The sequence below is a fragment of the Balaenoptera physalus genome, assembly GCF_965194825.1.
Source record: "Balaenoptera physalus genome assembly, chromosome: 10".
In the NCBI taxonomy this organism is placed as follows: domain Eukaryota; kingdom Metazoa; phylum Chordata; class Mammalia; order Artiodactyla; family Balaenopteridae; genus Balaenoptera; species Balaenoptera physalus.
Window position 1 is genome coordinate 97801770 of NC_138889.1, and position 23117 is coordinate 97824886.

The window sequence follows — 23117 nt, forward strand, 5'->3', positions numbered from 1 at the left end:
GTTTTTTAAAAAAGTAATATATGTACATGACTTTAGAAGTTTACATTCAAATAAAGGTTACATAAAAAACAGCAGTCTCCTGCCCTCCTCCTCTCTGCTTCTCAGAAGCAGGCATTTTTAGTTCTTTTAGCTGCTGCTTCTATTTACTGCTATATTTCTAAATAATATCCTTGTATTAGAAGTCCTTGATTTTTCTACTTTATTCACAATTCATGGTATTCCTACTGATGGTTCAACTTTTACAAACTCGTACATGGTTGTACGCATACACGGGGTTATCCTTTCCCTCCATCCTCCTTGAATAATTTATCACAATTTTTGGTAAAATTCACTATTCAACTCTTTAGGATCATTACTATGTAAATATTTCAGAGATAAGCCATGTGAAATAATAGCATTGTTCTCTTTCTTGCATAATTTTGTGTTTCTTCTGCAATGATGTGAGAATTATTAAATGGCTTCTTGTGTTCATTTTCTTCTTTTTAAATTAATTTTTATTGGTGTATAGTTGCTTTACAATGTTGTGTTAGTTTCTGCTGTACAGCAAAGTGAATCAGCTATACTTATACGTATATCCCCTCTTTTTTGGATTTCCTTCCCATTTAGGTCACCACAGGGCACTCAGGAGAGCTCCCTGTGCTACACGGTAGGTTCTCATTAGCCATATATTTTATGCATAGTAGTGTATATATGTCAATCCCAATTTCCCAATTTATCCCACCCCTCTTCCCCCCTTGGTATCCATACATTTGTTCTCTACGTCTGTGTCTCTATTCCTGCTTTGCAACTAAGTTTATCTGTAGCATTTTTCTAGATTCCACATATAAGAGATATTTGTTTTTCTCTTTCTGACTTACTTCACTCTGTATGACTGTCTCTAGGTCTATCCATGTCTCTGCAAATGGCACAATTTCATTCCTTTTATGGCTGAGTAATATTCCTTTGTATATATGTACCACATCTTCTTTATCCATTCCTCTGTTGATGGACATTTAGGTTGCTTCCATGTCCTGGCTATTGTAAATAGTGCTGCAATGAACATTGGGGTGCATGTATCTTTCTGAATTATGGTTTTCTCCTCATGTTCTTAGTTTTCTGTTTGCCTATCATTAATTCTTTCCTAAACTCTCTGACAGATTTAAAACTCCTCTCAGTATAGATAGTTTATCACCTCTAGTTTTTAAATTCCTGGAGACATAGCTCCTGGAGCACACCTATCTTCTGCTCTAATGGGGGCTGTTCACTCTTTGAGCATAGCTGTAGTTCTAGAAACTTCCTCCTCCCATCTACTATGTTGGATCCAGATCCCGGGCTTTGGGGGGGTGGAGGATTTGTTTGTTTGTTGGAGTTTTATTTTTTGTTGTTTACTCCAAGGACTGACAAACTTTTCTGTGAAAGGTCAGATAATAAATATTTTTGAGTCTGCTGGCCATATGGTCTCTCGCAACTATTCAACTCTGCCATTGCAGTGTGAAAGCAGCAGTAGAAAACATGTAAATGAATGGGCACAGCTATCTCTCAATAAAACTTTATTTACAAAGATAGATGGTAGGCTGAATTTGGCCTGCAGGCCATAGTTTGCCCTCCCTTGGTTTACACCTTCATTTTGGTGGAGTACATCCTTCAGTAGCTTCTTGAGAAAGGATACATGGGAAATAGTTTTAAAAGAATTTGCATGCCTAAAAATGTCATCATTCTACCCTGTGTTTGATTGATAGTTTGTCTGGAATTTCATTCTAGGTTGGAAATAACTTTTCTTCAGAATTTTTATGTCATTCCTCTATTGTTTTCTAGAGATTTAGGTTGCTATTGAGCCGTTTGATACTCTTCTGATTCTTTGCATAAATTTACTTTTTTGTTTCTAAAAGTCTTTAGGATATCTTTATCATGGAGATTCTGAAATTTCCTGATGATATCCCTTGGTGATTTTTGTTTTAATCTATTATCTGGGCAAATAATAGCTCCCCCCCAAATTTATCCTAATAATCTATGGGCTTCAGTTTGAAGAAACATTCTTGTATTATCTCTTCACTGTCTACCTGCTCCCACACGATGATTTTCTCTACACTCCTTTTTCTGGAATTCCTGTGAGTTGGTTGTAGAAATTCCTGGTTTGATCCGCTCATTTTTACTTTGTTTCCTCTCATAATTTCTACCTTTTCTTGTCTTTTTGTTCTCTGAATTATTTCCTTATTTTTAGCTTCTATTGAATATTTTATTTTAGCTCCCATTTTTAGTTTCAAAGAGCTATTTCTAAATGTGTTCCTTTTTATAGCTGCCTATGGTTTCATGGATGAAATATCTTCCCGTATGTTATGAGGATGGAAATGATAATTTTCTGACATTTTCTTTTGCTCCATGAATTACTCACTTCGCCTGTTTGCCTTTCTCCTCCTCCCTCTCCTCCTCCTCTTCCTCCTCTTCTGCCTCCTCTCCTTCTGTTTGTTTTGTTGTCTGCTTTTAATGTTAGAGGATTTCTCAGGTCCCTGGTGATCATGGCTGTCTGTATAAGGGTGAGACTGTAAAGTGAACTGGAAGTCTCTGTGAATGGGCAGGGTTTGTGTGGGATTATTGGAGAGCGACCCAGACCTTTAGTTGGGAGCACCCCAGATCGGTATCTCTGGGTCTCTGCCCTTGGCTGAAGGTCCCTACAGAGATGGATCACCCAATCTTTCACCTGGTCGGCAGGGAGGGAAAAAACTGGGGTCCCTGGGTTTTGAGAGTTGAGTGGGGAAAAGGAGCTGGAAGTTCCCCCTTCTGGCTGTGGACTTCCACTTCAACCTTCTTCTTGCCTCCCCAAGTCCAGGGTCTTTCTGGTTCACCCCCATCTTCAGTCATATCTGCTGCATCCAATTCCTGGCCTTTCCTGGATTTGGTGGCTCATGTTGGCTTTTCTTGTTCAGGCACTTCCCTTGGCAGTTGGATTTCAGTTTCTCCAGACTAGAAAATCAGTTCCCACTCCTTCTTCCACTTTCCATCTTCCAGAAATTTGTTACCTCTGATCTTTGGTGGTTTATCTCTTCCATTCTCATTGCCCTTACTGTTTGAGTGGCATTTTAGAAAGGCGTGGAGATGAACTCATGTATATAAGTAAGTGGGTGTTCTTTTTATTCTGTTCTTGGCTGCCTTCTTCTTGCTAGGCTCCAGGAAGGGATGGAGCTTGTCAGTTTGTTTGTGACTTTGTCTCTATCCAAAGGGGCAGGGCAAATCTTGAATAAAAAGCCTGCCCAGGAGAGGACATCTGGGGCTGTGTGAGGGACACAGGGGGTGCAGTGGTCAGGAGGAGGCACCACTCCCATTTAAAGCAGCATCTCTTTCATCGAGTTTCACTCATTCATTCATACTCCTCATGTTTACTGAGCACTTACTATATGCTTGGCATTATACAAGACCTTGGAGATGTAGCAGTGGACAAGACAGATGTAACCCCTGTCTTCATGGAGTTAGAATCTAAAGGACAAGGTGCTACAATCAAGTAGGGTGAGCATTTAGGAAAAGAAAAACAGATACTACTGTCTAGGGGACTGAAAAAGTGATGGTTCAGGAGACACCTGATGGCCAGAGGAGACTAAGCTATCCTGTTGAGAAAGCAACTGACTGGAGAGTAGTGTGTCCTGGGCAGAGGGGAGAGCATGTGCAAAGCCTGGTGTATTAGTTAGCTATTGCTGCATAACAAATAACTCCCAAAGTCAGTGGCTTAAAACAATGTTTATTATCTCACAGAGTCTGTGGGCCAGAATCCAGACATGGCTTAGCTGGGTCCTCTGGCTCAGGATCTTTCACAGGCTATAGTCAAGGTCTCAGCTGGGGCTGAAATTACCTTAAGGCTCAACTGGGAGTGGATCTGCTTCCAAGTTCAACCAACTGGATTTTTGCCAGATTCAGTTCCCCCTCAGCTGTTGGACTGAGGATCTCCATTCTTCCCAAGGGGTTGGCCCAGTTGGGCTTCTCCACAGAACAACTCTAATATGGCGGGAGGCTTCATCAGAGCAAGCAGGTGTGAGAGCAGGACAGAAGCCATAGTCTTTCATGACCTGACCTCAAAAAGTGACACCCATCACTTTTGCTGGTCAGAAGTGGTTAGACGGGAGTCCCTGGGTCCAGCCCACTCTCAAGGGGAGGGGATTCCACAAGGACATGAGTCCCAAGGAGACAGCTGTTCCTGATCACTGGGAGCCATTTTAGAAGCACCTTTCACCTGGACTGTGTGACTGGAGTATTTGACTGAAGTGTGTATATATCCAGCCAAGTTGGAACCAAGAGTGTGAGGGGGAGAGTGTGAGTGGAGGCCTGGAGAATTAGGCAGTAGCCGTGGAAGGTTTTTCAGCCCATGGAAGGTTTTTAGCTTGGGCTATTATAATAAAATACCATAGATCAAGTAGCTTGCACAACAGACATTTATCTCTCACCATTCTGGAGGCTGGGAAGTACAAGATCAGGTGCCAGAGGACTTAATTCCTGGTGAGGGCTCTCTTTCTGGTTTGCAGATGGGCACTTTTTCCTGTGCCCTCATCTGGCTGAGAGAGAGAGAGAGAGAGAGAGGAAGCGCTCTGGTGTCTCTTCTTATAAGGGTGCTAATCCCATTATGAGGGCCCCACTCTCATGACTTCATCTAAACCTCCCAAAGGCCCCATCTCCAAAAACCATTGCCTTGGGGGCTAGGGCTTCATACATGAATTTTGGAACCACAATTCAGTCCATAGTAGCAGGTGAGGTTCACGATTGGATATACAGTGTTTGGAAGATCAGTTGGGCTGCTTTGAGAGGTTTAGAGAAAAAAGACTGCAGGACAGGGATCAGTTAGGATAAAGAGAAATGGCAAAGGAGACCAAGAAGGGGCATCCAGTGAAGTCAGGGGAAACCTGGGTGAGGGTGGTGGCCTGAGGCCCAGGAGAAAGAATTTCAAGGAGGTGGAAGCACAGGTCTGGTCCATTGGTCCTGCTGTCCTAGGTCCAACTTCCCTGATAAAGGCATCCATGGATCAAAAACCCTGAAAAGCAACTGCTTAGCTCCAAACCCCTCATATATACCTGAGGAAACTGTGGCCCAGAGCAGTGATTTCTGTGAGGAACGAGACCGTCTGGGGCTCTCAGGCCGAAGGTCACACTGAGTGCCATGGTTTCCAGATTCTGTTCAGTGAGCAAATTTGCATTCTGCTTCCCCTCAGCATGTGATGGAAACCTCACGATTCCAGGTGTGAAAGAGGCTGAGACAGGCAGAAGCTGTGAGAAACGTCTCTGCGAGCCTTCCAGAACATGAGCCCATGTGGTTCAGGCAGGGCCATAGGAGACCTCCTTCAGGGGGGTGTAAGGGGAAACGGAGCCTATCAGAAGGACCAGCTTTGCAGATACTAATTATCCTCCTTTTGGGGCTCCTGACCACAAGTCCCTGTGCCCAGCCTGGATTAAAACCCCACGTTGCTGCAATCCTGGGCCCTCAAGGAAGAGATTTCCAACAATGCAAAACTGCCAATGAGGCAATCCTGATGGAAGACGTGGGTCTCCTCCCAGGACCCCCTCCTGGGTCTTGGCTTTGAAATCCCATCCCATGGAGGTGGGGGGGAGGGCTGTGGCTCTGACTGTCTGGAAGTCCCCTCCCCACCATGCTGGTGCTTCCTGGATGGGGCTCAGCCCCTCCCCAGCCTCCTGCTTTTGGCCGCGCTGCTGAGAAGCTCACTTTCTTGGCGGGGGTTCGTCAGTTCCAGGCATCAGATCCCACCACGGGAACCTCGCTAGTTGGGGCCACCTTGCCAAGGTGCACAAGTGTTTACCACACGCAGGTGGGCAGGGAGCAGCAACAGGGGAGGCTGGACTCCTTTCTCCCCAGAAGGAACAGAAGCGGCTGTCATTCTGTGATGCCTGGGCCTGGCGGGAGACCAAGGTGATACTTCAGGGACCCCTTCCCACACCCGGCTGCCCCACCCAGCCTTGCATGGGAGCTGCCGGGTTGCTGCACATTAGGATGAGCCGTGGAAAAGTGGGGCCCAAGCGAATGTCCTACCTTCAATAGGAGCAATGGGCAGGCGTTTCCATAGAGCATCTAAGGAACAATGGGCGGGCGTTTCCACAGAGCATCTAAGCAGGGCCGGTCACTGACACAGGTCATGCCCTGACCCTGTACTCCAGGCGGCTGCCCTCTCAGCACCTGGGGCACCTGGGACAGAACAGAGGCAGAAACCAAGCAGTGTGGGGAGGCCCTAGTGACCCCCTCCTCATTACCTTCACGGCCAATCTCAAGTGTAGGACGGACCCTGAAGTGTGGCCCACAACGAGGGGTCAGTGCAAACCCGCGAGCCCATGTTTGCTGCCACCGAAAAGGGGCCCATGTTTTTGCCTACCAAGCCCATACAGCAAGAGACCTTTGGGTCAAGGGACCAGCTGAGGAAACTGTCCCAAAGTAGTTATCACGGCAAAGGACCATGGAAGGTTCTGGACCTTCTGAAAGCTGCCCCATAATATTCTCAGGTGATCCAGGGAGGAAAATGAAGCACATTACATTCAAGATCACATTTAATCAAGAACTCTGAGATAGGTACTACTGTTATCCTCATTTTGTGAAGACACTGAGGCATAGAGCCACTAAGGAAGATCCTCAAGGTCACACCGACAGTAGGTGCAGAGCTGAGACTCGAGCCCAGGGCTGTCTGCTTGCCCGGTCAGTGCCCATCTTCCCTCTCCTGCCTCCCCTTGGACTCCAGGCTCCCAGTGGCCATGTGCCCCAGAACAGGTGCCCCCGGAGTTCTAGATCCTTCTCATCTATGCTGCCCTGCAGCCCCCTGTGCAAGGGGTTCCGCGGTGAGAAAGAGGCAGAAGTTCTGCTTCCTCGTTCTGCTGGTTCCAATGATGGTGGCTCGAATTACAAGCTACTGCAGTGACGCTGTAGAACTGAACTGAAACCTAGCCTCCGAAACCTAGGGCAGCCCTCTGGCTGGGATCCAGCCTCTCTTGAAGTACCTCTGTTCTCTTCCCTGGAATAACGGTTGGACAGTCCAGAAAGTTCTGAAACTCTGGGTTTCAGAATCTCAAGGTACAGCCTGCAAAGCATTAGTTTCTCTCTGCTGATTTACCATAGCCTCCAACACATACTCACACACCTCACCTACCCTTTTATGCCTCTTGTTATCTTCATGACCTTGGGCAAGTGACTTCATCTCTTAACCTCAGTTTCCTCATCTGTAAAATGGGGATAATCATGGTACCTAATTCTCAGGGCTGTTGTGAGGGTTAATGTGATGTGTCATTTTCATTTTCTTTCCTCTTTGCCCCAAATCAAGCCTGACTGTTACTGTCATTCTCCATACGCTGTCAGCCTTTGGGGGAGGGCATGAGAGTAGGGCAGGGAGACTTAAACCACCATTCCAGAACCTTCACCCCACTCGGCCATATGCCAGCGCCCAATATAAAAAAGTTGGGGGCATTCCTTGTTTTCCCAGCCCTGTATGTCTTTCTCCTCTCCCTTTTTTTCTGGTAATAGGCTTGAGATTTTTCTCTGGGGAGCCATGGGCTCCTGAGGCTCAGATAGACCTGACTTTGTTTGGGTTCTAAGACTGGGCATGTGATCCGGCCTGCCCAGCTGGAACACTCCACTCTCTAGCCAAGTGCTTGGTTCAGGGACGGTCATGTGATCCAGGCTGGTCCAATGAGAAACTTGGCTGGGATTTATGCAGCCTTTTTTCCCGTGGGATTGGTAAGCTGGTAGAATGTAAACTTGAAGAGGCTGGCAGGTATCTTTGACATCACTTGGGGAGAACCAACCTGAAACCGAACCCATGAACCCACATAGCTGTCTTCTTTCTCTCCAGAGGAACTCAGAGGAAGATAAAGAGAGACATATAGATGGAAAGACTGGACAATTGTGGTTCTAGGCCGTAGAACAATTGTGGTTCTAGGCCATGCTCTACAAGAAAGGAGTCCATGGCTCAGTGAATCTGGAAAGCCCTGCATCTGTACCCCTTCTTGGGGCACCAGAGTACACATTAGTATATTGAAGTATATATAAGAAGGCCTGAACAAAAGAAACCTGTTTATCTTGGTTTGCCACATGTTTCCCAAACTTACTGGACTATGGAACCCTTATCTCAGAGTCCTTCAACAAAGAGTTATTGAGAGCCTACTATGTGCCAGACACACTTCTAGATGCTGGGGATACAGCAGTGAAGAGGGCAGACACAGCCCCAGCCCTCAAGGAGCTGACATGCTCCCATCACTCTAATTGACACCCTGTGGAACCAGTGGACACATTGGAAAATTCTGCTTTAGACCAAGCCCTCAGGCCAGAGACAGAGCCTGACCCAAGTCCCAAGGATGTTTGAGGCCAAGCCCTCTTCGGGATTTTATCACCTTGTACATGCCTTCTTGGTGCAGTGATTTCCCAGGGATATTGCTGACCTGCTTGGTCCTAGCCATGTAGCCAGGAAGGGCCCAGAACTGCCCTGCCAGGGTCATCTGAACTTGGGCTGAGAGTTCTTTGACTGGCCCAGGCCAGTCGTGCTGCTCTGAAATGTGCTAGTGACAAACAGCACCAGAAATAGTGGTGGGATGAAGGGTGCAGACAAGTTAGATGGGCCCTTTATCACAGAGTCATGCTTTGGAGCTACAAGGTTCAAGTTCTGATCCTTATTACCCAGCCCTGCTAGAGCCAAGGGCTTCCTAGGAAATAGTCACTTCAAAACTTTTTGTGAATTACAGGGCATATAAATAAATAGAAATACTAACTTGCAGTGGATTTTTACTTGTTTATTTTCTCCTGTACGAAAAAGACACTGATGGTTGCACCCATTGATGGTTGCACCCATTTTCACTGCAGGACATTCTCACTCACTCAGGCCAATGCTATCTGCAAGTTTACTTTAATATTGTCAGACCTTAACCTGCTCTTTCCTTTAAATGGGCCTATAGACATGGCTCCTAGAAGAGCTGAGAGTGTCAGGCGAAGCAGCAGACGGTCCTCCAGGCTCCATGATGGGGCCCCTCTGTGCCACACACATTAGCCAGCTCCCTGCAAGTAGCAGGAGGTACACGCTGCACAGTATCAAAAGGAAGAGGTCACAGGCGATGCATGGTTAAGCTACTGAGGGATTGGCTCTTGCGGACCTGCCTTTCTCTGCAACACTGTAATTGGTGCATCTTCACAGATTTTCAGGTGGCTTCTTCTTTTTTTCATGGTTCTTTCTCATTTTTAACATTTGAATGATCTGTCTTCGGTTTTTTTTTTTCTTTCCATCTCCAAAATAATCCAGTAAAGAGCCTTCCTACTTTCTGGCACTGACGGGGCAGCAACAGCTTCTCCCTGCCCCCACCCTGCGCTCCCCGCCTCTACCTGCACATCGTGGTCTCATCTGGCACAGAGGGAAGAGGAGCCCTGGCAGAGGGTAGAGGCAGCTGGGAGGAGCAAGGCCTAATGCTCATAGAAGATGCTAGAACCAAGGAAGAGGCATTCCTGGGATGTACGTCTCTCCTTATTTCCTCCCAAATCTTAAGTCAATCTAACCAGAACTTTGGGGGAAATTTCTCCCCAAGAATCCAAGAACTTGAGAGGCCTCTGAGAGATGAAGCACTGTGGTGATTTCTAAAGATTCCTACCTGCTGGTATTCATACCCTGTGTCATGCCCTCCCCTGAGTGTGGGCTACACCCGGTGACTTACTGCTAAAGAATAGAATATGCAAAAAATGATGGGATGTCACCTCTGTGACTGGGTTAGGAAAGACTGTGACTTCCATCTTATGGGTATTCTCTTGCCCTCTCTCCCCGGCTCACACTAATGAAGCCAGCCGCCATGTTGTGGGCTGCCCGATGGAGATGCCCACATGGTGAGGAGCCAACAGCAAGGAGAAACTGAATCCTGCCAACTACCACGTGAGTGAGCTTGGAAGGAGACCCTTCCCCAGATGAGCCTTGAGAATGACTGCGCCCCGGAGGACAGCTTGACTGCAGCCTATGAGAGAGCCTGAGCCAGAGGACTCAGATTAACTTTGACCAATTCGTGACCCTCAGCAACTTTAAGATAGTAAGTGCTGTTGTTTTAAGCCACTATGTCTTGGGGGGTCATATGTTATGCAGCAGTAGATAACCAATACAAGTACAAACCCTCTACTTCCCATGGGAGACCACGGAGGCCAGAGAGAAAGTAAGTCACCTAAGGTTGTAGAGATGGTGGTTGAGAGCAGAGCAAGTGCTATAATCCAGGTCTCCTTCCACTGCCCCTGGGGGGAGACTGGAAGTAACCCCACGCCATGATTTTTGTCCACACTAGGATTGTCACCATGAATCCTAAGCCTCAGTTCTGTCACCTATAAAATGGGATGACTAGTAACTAAGGTGAAAGATGGTAAATGCTGCATGTAAAGCACCTAGTACCTGGTGCATAGTAGGTGCTTTGTCTAGAGAATTCTTTCTAGAAGAGAAGCCTCGCCTGAAACCATCTGTCCAGAACATTTTAGGAAATCAAAGTAGCTGGTCAGAGGGGAATCCTAACAGTTATACACGTTTTATCTTGGCTAAAACTACAAATGGGCCTCCATGTTGATGTGAGGCCAAGAGTTTTCTTGGCATATAGGTTTACTTATTGGCATCCTTTCCTCTTTCCTGTATAAAGTACACCCATGATGCAGCATCTCCATTTCTTTAAAGAGAAGGGAGAACTTACAGATACTTGGAAATAATATGATGGCAGAATCCTGGATTTTTATAATCCCCAACCTCCATCTTTTATAGTCATCTTCTTTATATCTAATTTGAAAGCCATGATTTGGGGGAACTCACCCTTTTTTTGAATATTTCCAAAACATTCAAATAAGCATTCATAGAAATATTAACATTATTTTGTTTCGTCCTTGTATTTCATGATTTTCCTCATATTAAGTTCAAGTCCATGATATCAAGCTTAAGGGATATACGCAGACAGGTGTGGTAACCACACAACTGCCTCCTGGGAAGGCTGGAACTCAGTGATGGGGAGGAAATTCAGGGACACGTTAGTCACAGTCACTTACCTTCAGCACGCCGCCCCCGTCACCCAGATGTTTACAAGAGCAGAGATAACACTGGCTCATCCCATGAACCAGGCAAGTGGAACTCTGTTGAGGAGAATCTACCGTGTTAATAACTTCCAACAAAGCAGAGCTGGGGTCGTGAGCTCTACTTTCCAGCTGAGAAACAGAGGGACTTGCACAAGTGCACACAGTTTATTCATCACAGAACTAGACCTGTATATATTTTTATTTTATATCTCTTTTTAATCTTTATAAAGATGGTTATAATGCTGCAGTGTAACCTTTTTGGAACTTACTCTTTACACTTAATATTTGTCTTACTCTGTTTGGGCTGCTATAACAAAATACCACAGACTGGGTAGCTTATAAACAATAGAAAATTGTTTCTCACAGCTCTCGAGGCTGAAGTCCAAGATAAGAGTGCCAGCCTGATCAGGTTCTCTTGAGAGCCCTCTTCCTGGTTGCAGACTGCTGACTTTTTGCTGTGTCCGCACACTGTGGAAGGGGTGAGCTAGCTCTTCTTATAAGGGCACTAATCACCTTCCAAAGGCCCTGCCTCTTAATATCATCACCTTGGGCATTAGGTTTTCAACATATGAATTTTTGCGGGGGGACACAAACATTCAGACCATGGCAATACTCTATTGTTAAGATTCATCCCTATTACTGTGTGTTGCCCTGGTTCACTTATTTTTTTAAAATTTTGTTTTAACTTTTTATTTTGAAATAATTTTAGACTGACACACAAGTTGTGAAAGTGTACAGAATTTCCATCTACCCTTCACCCAGTTTCCTCTGATAGTAACATCTTCCGTAACCACAGAACAATTATCAAGACTAAGAAGTTAGCGTTGGTACAACAGTAGTAATGAAACTACAGACTTTATTCTGATCTCACCAGTTTTTCCTCTAATGCTTTTCTGTTCCATAGTCTAATCTAGCACACCGCACTGCAGTTAGTTGTCATGTCGCCTTAGTCTCCCATCTGTGATGGCTCCTCTCTGATTCACTCATTTTGACAACTGTATGATATTCCACTCTTTGAAGTCACTATGTTAGTTCATCCATAGCTGAGCATTTGGGTTGCTTATGAGGTTTTGCTCACATGACCAGTGACGCTGTGAAACTGCTCATACGTATGTCCTGCCATACAGTGGCAAGAGTTTCTCTTGTGTGTATACCAGGAGTTGAATATTCCGGATCATAGGTTTAAATGTTCAACTTTAGGAGATAATGCCAAACCTTTCCAGAATGAGTGTACCGGTCCTAAGTCTACCGCTGTAAGTATGAATGGTCTATGACCCCTTCCTTATTTGATATGGTCAGACTCGTTAATGTTTGCCAACTGCATGGGTCTAAGTGGGCTCGATTGGGGTCTAAGTGGGCTTGATTGCTCTCAGTTCTTTGAACACACCAGTGTCTTTCCCCCTCAGGACCTCAGGCATAACTGTCTCCCCGCGGGCACAGCTGTCTCCCCATGGGCACGCCCCTCCTTTCCAGCTCTCCCCTCCTCTTGCTCTTCAGATCCCAGGGTGGGCTTCCTCCGCCACCCTCTCCAAGTCGTCCCGCACCCCCATATTCCATCTTAGCATCTTGTCTTTTCTCTCCGACCACAGTGTCAGCTCCATGAGAGCCGTGATTGCATCACTCTTCCCCATTCACACTCCCCAGCTGGGCACAGTGCCTGGGACTCAGTAGATGTTCAACATGTGTCTGTTAAATGAATGAATGAGTGGATGGAGCTTGTCTGTACAGGATGCTTCCTATTGGGAATCACCCTGGCCCCATAGCCAGTAAAAGTAAAAGCTTCATCTGGTTTCCAAACCCCAGCCTCCTGTTTTCACCAGCAATAATTTGCTGCAAACCCTGCCAGTAAAGGACAGACCATTTGGGATGCATAAAGCAAAATGGAATCATGTGCAAGATCTTTGGGGTGGGCTGTGCTGTTCATCCTGAGTCTGGGGGGGCCACAAGTCAAGGCTGGAGGACAAGCTGGGTGGGTGAGAGAGAGGAGGTGAGGGAGAGGACAACCTTCTCCTTGTCGGCCACCTTTTCTTCAGTTTGAGAAATGTGAGGAGGTGGAGAGTGAGGGGGGGGACAGGCCACGCAGATGGTCTAGGGATCCTCCACTTCCAGTGGGAACTTCGCTGATGTTGGGTGGTCTCCTGGGCAGCCCCATGGAGGGGATGGGCTCCGACATTGTCTTCTCATGACTGTAGGGCTGCTGGAGCTTCTGGGAGAATTTACAGTGTGCCATCAGGGCTGCTTGCTGATCTCTTAGTAAAAAATACTATTGTACTGTTGGTTCTCTCTGACTGTAAATAAAATACATGCAGTTGTAGAAAAGAAAACAATAAAATCATTAAGCCCTTCCCATCACCCAGAGATCTCACTGGTTCCATGCTGCCATATTTCTTTCCTGTCTTTCCTACTCCTCCCTTGTTCACTTAGGAGAGCCTGGGGAATTGAGGGATTAAGAATATGGGTTTTGCAGACTGACAGCCATAATTCAAATCCTGACTCTGCCTCTTGCTAGCTGCATGGTTTTGGCAAATTCCTTGACTCTCCTGTTTTCCAATCTGTAAAGTGGAGCATTAGCCCATCCATAGTGCCTGCCTCTTAGAATGGTTGTAAGGATGTCATGACCTGTTACATATAAAGCACCTGGCCCATGGTAACTGCTGTATAAATGTTAGCCACTATTGTGCCAAACCCATTCAGTCATTCAATTAACGTTTATTGAGCATTTACTGTGTGCCAAACACTGTCTGGGGAGCTAGGCGTACAGAGGTGAACAAAACAAGCATGTTGCCTTCCCTGGGGGAACTTACAGCCTCTTTGGGGTGAGGGTGGAGGCACACATGGTCCAAATAACATGCTACTGAATTTATAATCATGTGTTGCCAGGAGCCTTATAAACATAAAGAATAGGAGAAAGTTACATTTCAGCCAGACCTGAAAGACAATGAATAAGATGCAGTGCAGGGGTGGGGGAAGAGGTGTCAGGCAGAAAGTGGAGGCACTCGGCTAGAAGGGGGTTTGGGTGTGTTGAGGTGCTGACAGCCGGCCTTTGTGGCTGAACGCAGCTGAGCAAGGGGACAGAGGAATGGTGTGAGATGGGGCTGGAGGGGCAGCTGGGTCAGAGTCTTTGGGACCTTGTCAGTGTCCTTGAAGATTTTTAATGCAATTCCCATGCAGACTGAATATAAATTATAGGCAAACGTGTCTAAAAAGAGATCACACGTGTCCACCATTCTGTGCCCTGTTCTTCTTCCATTTAGCCTGGAGCCCAGCTTCTCTAAAAAGGGCTTGTAGACATCATTTTGAAGGACTGTGTAGTACTCCATCGTGTGGACGGAGGTATAATAAGTCATCTCTCCATTGTTGGCGGTTTGGGCTGTTTCCATCTGGGGGCAGCCAGTGGCTGCTCTGCATATGCTCCTGGCAGCTTTCCGCGGGGACACGCCTCCACCCTGACAATCCATCCAACCACGGCACAGGGGCCCCCTGTAGACAGGAGGGAAGGGGAGTGCAGAGCTACCTCTCTGCCCCTGCAGGCTTGGCCCAGGCTGGCCTCTGATGTCATGGAAAGTTGGCCGGCAGCTCCTGGCTCTCTCACCGGCGCGGGTTGTACCAGGCTGGCATCCGCCCCTTGACCGCAGCTTGGAGCTCAAATGCTGCACCAGGACATCAAGCGCCAGGGCAGGGCCTTCCAGGGCCTCATTGCTCCATTCTCGCCCTTCTCACTTCACCCCTTTGTTCTGCAGACACACCCCCAACCCCCCCCAGCCCTACCCCCATGGGATGAATGAGCTGGGGAGGTGTCTCTGGCCTGTTAATAATTACTTCCAAAAGTCCCTTGTGACCAGGCTGGTGGGGCTGGGACAGACACCAACTCTTCTCCCGCCGTCCTGCAGCTCATCATTCAGAAAGCACATCTTAGAGGAGGAAGTCAGGAAGCCGGGCACAGGTGCGAGGGGAGGGGAGGGTTTCTCTGGAGGGACAGGACGCCATTAGGGGGAGGTCCCAGAAGAAGTGATTGACGTGGGACGGGATCTGGTGTGGGCCAGTGGGAGGGCTCTCACCAGAAGAAATGTATGGGGAGCTCACGTTTACCTTCTTTTTCCACTCCGAGGGCCATCCTGGGAATGTGGGAATAAGAAGGGCCCCTCTGGGCCTGACACAAAGTAAGAGCTTGCTAAAGGTTTGCATGAATGAAGGAACAAAACGACCCTTGGACTCAGAATCACAGAACGGCACACAAAGGACCCGTGGAGATCACCCAGTTCTGTGTTCTTAAGCTCTCTCGAGTCAGGCACTTTTAGGAGAATCTGATGAAGTTTCTGGTCCTTTTCTCCAGTCCATATTCTTATCCACACACCCTCAAAGCTTCTAATATGATTTAGAGGAATTCCAAACCTCTAGAATCTTTCCATGGACCCCTCATTGTCCAATTCTCTCTTTTGACAGAAGGTGAAAGAGATACCTAGGGAGGATCAGGGACCAGCCCAAGTCCCCAGGAAGTGGCAGCCAGAATCTTTTTTTGTTTTTTTTTTTTAAAGCAAATGAACATTTAAAAAAAAAAATAAATTTATTTATTTATTTATTTATTTATTTTTGGCTGTGTTGGGTCTTCGTTTCTGTGCGAGGGCTTTCTCTAGTTGTGGCGAGCGGGGGCCACTCTTCATCGCGGTGCGTGGGCCTCTCACTATCGCGGCCTCTCCCCTTGCGGAGCACAGGCTCCGGACGCCCAGGCTCAGTAGCTGTGGCTCACGGGCTTAGTTGCTCCGCGGCATGTGGGATCTTCCCAGACCAGCGCTCGAACCCGTGTCCCCTGCATTGGCAGGCAGATTCTTAACCACTGCGTGTGGCCAGAATGTTGATCTTCCTTCTCACCCCAGGGCTGGGAATGCTGTACAACCGTGATCCTGGGCCTGCCATTCACGTGCTGTGTGATCTTGTCAAGATACCTGAGCTCTCTGGACCTCAGTTTCCTCACCTGTAACTGGGGAGAAACAAGGCTCACGGCCCATGTCTGTGCTTGTACTAAGCAAGGGTGCTTGTCGAGTGCCCCCCTGCACGGCAGGTGGTAACCACACACTGACTGGTCTAGCATTGCCCCATCACACAGGGGTCAGTAGAGCTTCAGTGAAGGGAAGTGTTTTTATTTAAGGCCGCAACATGGGAGGAGCGTGGAGAGTCTTCCCTTGGCTCAAATATGAGTCCCACATGACACTGTGTCTGTCCCCTCAGGGCTGAGCACCTCCAAGCCATCAGAAAAGTTCCCACATTTAGGTTCAGGGTGTCAGAGGCAGGCTGTGTGGCCTGGGGCCTCCATCTTCTGATTTGTTGCATTGAATGGGCACTAGTTCATAGTTCCCTCCAGGATTAGAATGCAAAAAATTTGTTTCTTTCCAAAAAAGACATTCTCTTACTCTCTGGGGGAGTCACTTGCTCCAGTCAACTGGCCACAGAGATGGCAGAGAGATAGTGACTTGACAATCCCTTTAGTTGGGGGTGGATGGGAGTGGGCAGAAGGGAGCATGGCCAAGGGTCTGTTACAGCAAGTGACAAATAATCAGTGACCTTGAGTTTGGACTACCGTATGAGAGAGTTCAGTGAGAGAGAACGTCCTCGTGATACGAGGTGGCCAGGAAAAGTTGTGGAGCTTCCCAGGAGAATATAAAGTGTCAGATAAAGTCTAGAATGTGGGACCCTATACCTCTCAACACCCGGGCTCCTGTCTTATAAATGGTCTCTTCTGTTCTGACTGCAAGCTTTGTGATTTGTGTTCTACAAAGGCAGGATTTGTGTCTGAATTGCCCTTTCGACTCTGCACAGGGCCGGGCACATAGTAGGTGCTCAATAAATATTTGTGGAATAAAGGAACCAACTGGACTGCAGCAGTAGAGACTCTGCTGACCCCAGCCCCAGCCTAAGAGGCTTGTTAGCGAGAGGACAGAGGCAGCTCCAAATACAGGGGGCACCCGCGGGTGTCTGTGCAGTCACCACCCACTCTCAAACCCCTTTGACATGTCCACTGGCATTTGGCACATGGAGGTATCTGCCAGGCCATGGAGTGCTTTCCCATGCAGGAGGCCCCACGGAGGCCTCGAAGAGCTGGGCATTGTCCTGCCCAGAAAGCTTCCATTTCTTCCACTTCTAATGAAAACGTCATTAATAACAATGCATTTAATTAAAGGAAAGCTGGCTTCAAAGAGCTGTGGGTTTATGGGAAGAGACTTGGATGGAAATCATTATTCTTTTTGCCCCATCTCACCTCTCATTCTGTCTCCTCTGTCTTCCATTCAGCCCATGTTGGATCTCCTGCCTGTGCTTTCTTCTGCCAGCTCAGGGTCCAGGGGGAATGGGTTACTGTGTCCATGGCAGGAGGAGTGGGGAAACCTTTTGAACTGGCCTCTTGTTCGGGAGAAGCGGCAGCCGTAGTGGAGTGGGGTTGAGGAGCTCTGAGATGTGTCTGGGGGTGTGAACTGAAGGCAGGAGCTGGTGGTGAGGACCCAAAGGAAAGTTCTCTGCCAGGTCAGGTGAAGAAGGGGCTCTGGTTTGCAAAACGCCTGCCAGAGGAAGAACCAGGACCTGGTGCTCCACCCTCCCTGATAGATATAATAACAATCACAATGATTAATATAGCTCATACCGAGAGCTCACTGTGTGCCAGGTCTGTGCCTGGCACAGGGGCATTGTTTCATTTCATCTTCACAATAGCTGTCCTCATTTTACAGATGAAGAAACAGAGACTCTGTGCCCTGTCACTTCTCCAGTCGCACAGCTGACATCACTCCTCTGTGTGACCTGGGTCACAAAGGCTCACCTCCCTGAACTTCTGTTTTATTTTCATCTGCAAGATGGAAAGGCTGAGCTAAGTGTTTCTGGTTCTTGGTATGAGTCACATGAAGTTTGGTGTAACTTTTGTCTGGTTAGGGCAGGGTGGACCATGAAGAGGTACTCAGCATCCTTGCTTCGGCAGCACAGCTCCCAGGTCCCAGGGGAATTCTTCAGGAGGTGCCTCTCCATAGCAGGTGAGAACGCATGATGATAAAGCTGTGTCTTGAGGATGAGTTCTAGTCCTTACTTATCATTAGTTGAATGTGGCTATTGGGGAAGACCACCTATAAAGGTCGTGGACTGCAGCCTCCTGGAGGGGGATGGGACCTCATGTGTAAGCCAGAAGTTGTGGGCGCTGCCTTGGAGAGAGAAAAAGAGGGAAATAGAGATAGAGGAGAGATAGAAACAGACAGAGATATAAAGAGAAAGACAGAGACAAATGGTTATACAGAGAGATAGCGAGTGAGAGAGAATGAGTCAGAGAGAGAGAAAGGGGTAGGGGGGAAATATCAGAGAAACAGAGGCAGGATAAGAGAAGAAGAAAAAGAAAGATAGAGGAGAGAAAGCCAGAAGGATGGAGAACCTAAACGGGGTAGGAGTGGAGGCTGCCCAGGCAGCCCATCTGGGATTGGGCCGCATCTTCCTGTAATTGCAGTTCTGATCGCTCAAAGACAGTAGCTGAGAAGCAAACCCCAGCACACCCCAGAGAGCTGCCTGGGGTGAGGGCCTGGAAGGCAATGCAGAGATGCGAGGCCTCAGAAGGTGTTGGATGGGGAGAGAGAAACCTGCGGTTCTTTTGGTTAAACCAAAATTATGATTGTCCAGCTCAATTTCAGAAGTGAGCAAGAGCCCTCAACGCAGGCCTCATGCGCTTTCTGTGTTTTATGGGAGCTGGAACATTGTGGGTGTTAAGCAAACATACTCTTTCAAGTTCAATCACGGAGGGAAGCTGGATGGGAGCTATTAAACAGAGCAGCTCTCACAGCTGGAAAAATAAATCCATGGGCTGAGGCATCATCCAGCAGCATGAGCTGGGCCCCTAATCCAAGATGGCAGAGGGAGCCCATCTGCTCTGCTGTAAAAGAGAGCCCTGGGGTGGCCCTGGAGCCCAGGTCTTCACTTGAAATCTCAAGGTCTCCGACGTGCAGAACTGCACAGGCTCTTGGAAATGGATAATAATAGCACTCCCTTCCAGAACATGACGAGGCCAGCCCCATCTAGTGCCTTACAAATATTCTCTGTAACCCTCAAAGTAACCCTATGAGGTACGTCCTGTTGCTTAACCTACTTGTTTACTATGACTTAACCTGTTCATCATGGGGTAGCCCCATTTTATAGGCAGAAAAACTGAGCCCTGCCCTTTGTCCAAGATCACACCTGGCAAACGGCAAAGTCAAGACTTAAACCTCAGATATCCTGCTTTCCTGGCCATTGTTGTCCAGGTGAGCACCATGAGATATCACAGGTACCTCCAACAGGGAAGGCCCTGGCTGTGGTCACAGAGGCACCCCCATGGGTTGGGAATAAGGGACAAGGGGCCAGCTGGAGGGACCATGTCTCCTTTCCAGGTGATAACCTGGGAATGCAGACTTGCTCTTCTTTCTAGACCCTCTGTAAGTAACATGTACCCCAAGAAGCCCCTTTGGGGAGGTGCAGTGGGGGGATGGGCAGGTGGCAGGGTGGGAGATGGACAGCTACTGACTTGTTGGCTCAGCATCTTTTTATTTCCCCTTTTTCTGGTGACACACTTTTCTTTTCCTCTGGGGGATCTCTCCCTCTCTGTTCCACGTGATTCTAGCAGAGATTTCCATTCCCAAACTTTCCCCTGCCCTTTGTAGTGGCTCGCATATGACATTGTGTCTCTGTTAGGAATGCTTTCACCTGTGAGTAATAGAATGCACACCTAACAGGAACTTCAACAAGAAAGACATTTAATTATATCCCATAAGGAAAAAAATCTGGAAGTGGAAATTTCTAAGTTTGGTGTAACAGCTAAACAATATCATCAAAGACCAGATTTTTATCATTCTTCTGGTATTACTGTGCTGGAGTTTTGTCTTTGAGCTTGTTGCCTTATGGTGGCAAGATGGTTGTGGTGACTTCTGCATCATGATTCCATTCAGAAGCAAGGATGCAAGAATCTTTCCTCTTGCTAACCTGGCTTTTATCAGGGAGAGAAAAACTTTTCAAGAAGACACTAGCATACTTCTATATATATATATATATATATATATATATATATATATATATATATATATATATATATATATACACACACATATGTATATATTTCAGGTTTTCTACCTGGACATCTCTCTCTCTCTCTTCCTCCCTCTCTCTCTCTCTCTCTCTCTTTCTTTCTCTCTAAATTAAATTAAAGTTACCCAGGTGAAAGTCTGAATTCTTTATTTTTGACATCGTTATAGGTGAAAAATATGGTGGCATCTTGCACCATGGTAGAAATGAATACTCGTGGAATTGAGTACAGAATGGAATGTTGTGAAGGTATGAGGATGAAAGGGCAGTGCGTTGGGCTGCCTTCCTTAGAGATCTGTTAAAATAGGATTCTATTGGGTTTCTATTCCTGCATAACAATTGACCACACACTTAGTAGCTTAAAAAACACACACACATTTATCATCTCATGTTTTCTGTGGGTCAGGAGTCCAGACACAACTTAGCTAACTCCTCTGTTCAGGCTTTAATTCAGATGTTGGCTGGGGCTGAAGTCTTATCAGAAGCTTGACTGGGGAAAGATCCACTTGCAAATGCACTCAGGATGTTGGCAGAATTCATCTCTTGTGGTTGTAGGACTGAAGTGCCCATCTTCTTGCTGGCTGTCAGCTGGTGGTTGCTGGCAGCTTCTAGAAGCCACCACAGTTCCTTCTACATGGCCCTTGCACAGCAACATGGCAATTTACTTCTTCAAAGCAGCAAAGGCATCTCTTTCTGTAGTCTGCTAAGATGGAGTCTTTTATAAAGAATCGTAACCATGGAAGTGATATCCTATTGCCTTTGCCACATTCTGTTGGTTAGAAATAAGTCACAGGTCCTTTCCCACACTCAAGGGGAGGGGATAACAAAAGGACATGACTCATGGGGGAGTCACTTTAGGGCATGTTTGCCACAAGGATTATTCCTCAAGTGCTTCTTGGTGGAGTTTTGCAGGAGCAGAGGGATAGTTTTGATGACCTTCAAGACACCCAAGCGTGTCAAGAGTCCAACCAGCATGCCATTCAGGCCTCATTGAGCTTGCTTCTAATGGCCATATGAATAAGGGGCTATAGTTCCCTGCCTGAATTCCGTGATACTGAGCTGTTTTGCAAATCTCTGATTGGTGGCGTACTCCACTCCCTCCCCCGAAGACTTTCTCTGCAGTTTCAGAGGTTGGCTGGGACCAAGAGGATGACCACAAGTGTCTAGGCCTAAGCAGTCTCCATAACTGGGCACCCAAGTGCATCCCCAGCCTTTTAAGCTGCTCACCAGACAACTGCTAAGTAGAAGGGGAGGAAGGCCTAGAAGAATTGGGCTAATTTTTAACTCCCTCATTCTGCTGGCTGTAGTTCTGCTGGATTTTCTGTCTCTGTGTCCTGCCTGCTTCTGCAGCTCTGCCCTCTCCTGCACACTGCCCCCACCGCCACTCTAACCCTCCCCTTAGCTTCTCCCTGCATTGTCCATTGGCCTGGTCTTGTCTGGCTACCTGCTCCTGAGTCAGCTCATTCATTCATGGATTCATTCATTACGCATTTGCTAAACACTTATGATGAGTCAGGCAGGGGCTATGTACAAGGAATACCTATCAGTGAACAAAATGGAAAAACAAAGTCCCTGCCTTCTTGGAGCAGTAGGCATATGAACAAATAAATACATGATAAATCGTCAAGTTCAGTGAAGAAGGTAAAGCAGGATAAGGGTTTTGAGGGCAAGGCTGCTGTTTTATATCACAGGTGGTCTGGGAGGCCTTTGATGAAACAGCAGCTGATTACAACTCTGTGGGTGTCTGGGGCAAGCATTCCTGGGAGAGGAAACAGCATGTACAAAGGCCCTGAGGTGGAAGTGTGCTTGGTGCATTTGCGGAAGAGCAAGGATGCAGTGTGGTTGGAGCAGAGAGAAGAGAAACTGGTGAGGAAAGAGAGGGGAGAGGTTGGCAGAGCCTTCTAGCCACCGAAGGGACTTTAGATTGTACCTATGTGATGATAGAGTTCATCTCTCTATGAAATGCCATCCATCCTCTCCTGAGGACAAACCACCATGAGGAGATGTCATGTAGAATATCTACTACTTATTAGCTGTGTGGCCTTCAGCAAAGGACCTGAATTTTGAGTCCCAGTTCTTTTTTGATCTGAAAATTGGGGATGATGATGATGGTACTTATATCAGAAAGATGCCGTTCGCTCATTCAACAAACAGGTGTTGAGTTCCTCCTTAGTGTTAAGCCCCAGGCTATGTGCTGAGAAAGACAGAGCTCACTGAAGCTTGTGTTCTACTTGGGGAAAGAGATCATAAGTGCACAAGTAAACAATAACATAATTACAGATGGCAACACAGACTAAATGGGAAACAAACAGGGTGCTGCTGGAGTGATAACAAGTGGGACTTACTTTGGCTAGGCTAGATGGCATCTCTGAGAAGGGGCCATTTAAGCCAAGTCTCAAAAAGAAAGAAATTCCGTAATTCAAAGTTGGTGTGGGGGGAAAGGAGAGTTTAGATAAGATATGTTTATAAAACCTCTTGCCTGGCACATAGAAAGTCGATGGTGGCTGTGGTTTTTATAGGATTCAGGGTCAGGGAGGTGGTGAGTAAGGAAGCTTCAAGGTCAATGGTAGCAGATCACCACAGATCTGACAAGCTGGATTAAGGAAATGGAGCTTTAGTTTGAGATAAGGGGAAGCCTTCGATGGTTTCTATTATCAAATTGTTGCCCTTGCTGCTGTTGGGAGAGAGCTGGGTACCCAGTGGAGAAAAGCAGTGATTTTTGTGGCCAGTGGTTGGATGGTCCCTGATTGCCTTTGTGTCCCTCTCATTCTCCTTCAGTCCTCTTCTTCCGCCCCAAAGCCCTCAGAGTCCAGGAAGAGGTAGAATAACAGCAATTGTCTTGATACACTCGAGCAGCACTTTACAGTTTGTACAGGGCTTTCTCCCACTTGATCAGAACTGCTCTCTAAGGGAGGAGGAGGAGGGAGGGGGTAAGGTACTCTCTCCATTTCACAGCTGGGAGACTGAGTCCCAGAGAAGTTGAGGAATTTGCTAAGCACTCACAATTCAGGAGGGTTTGACCT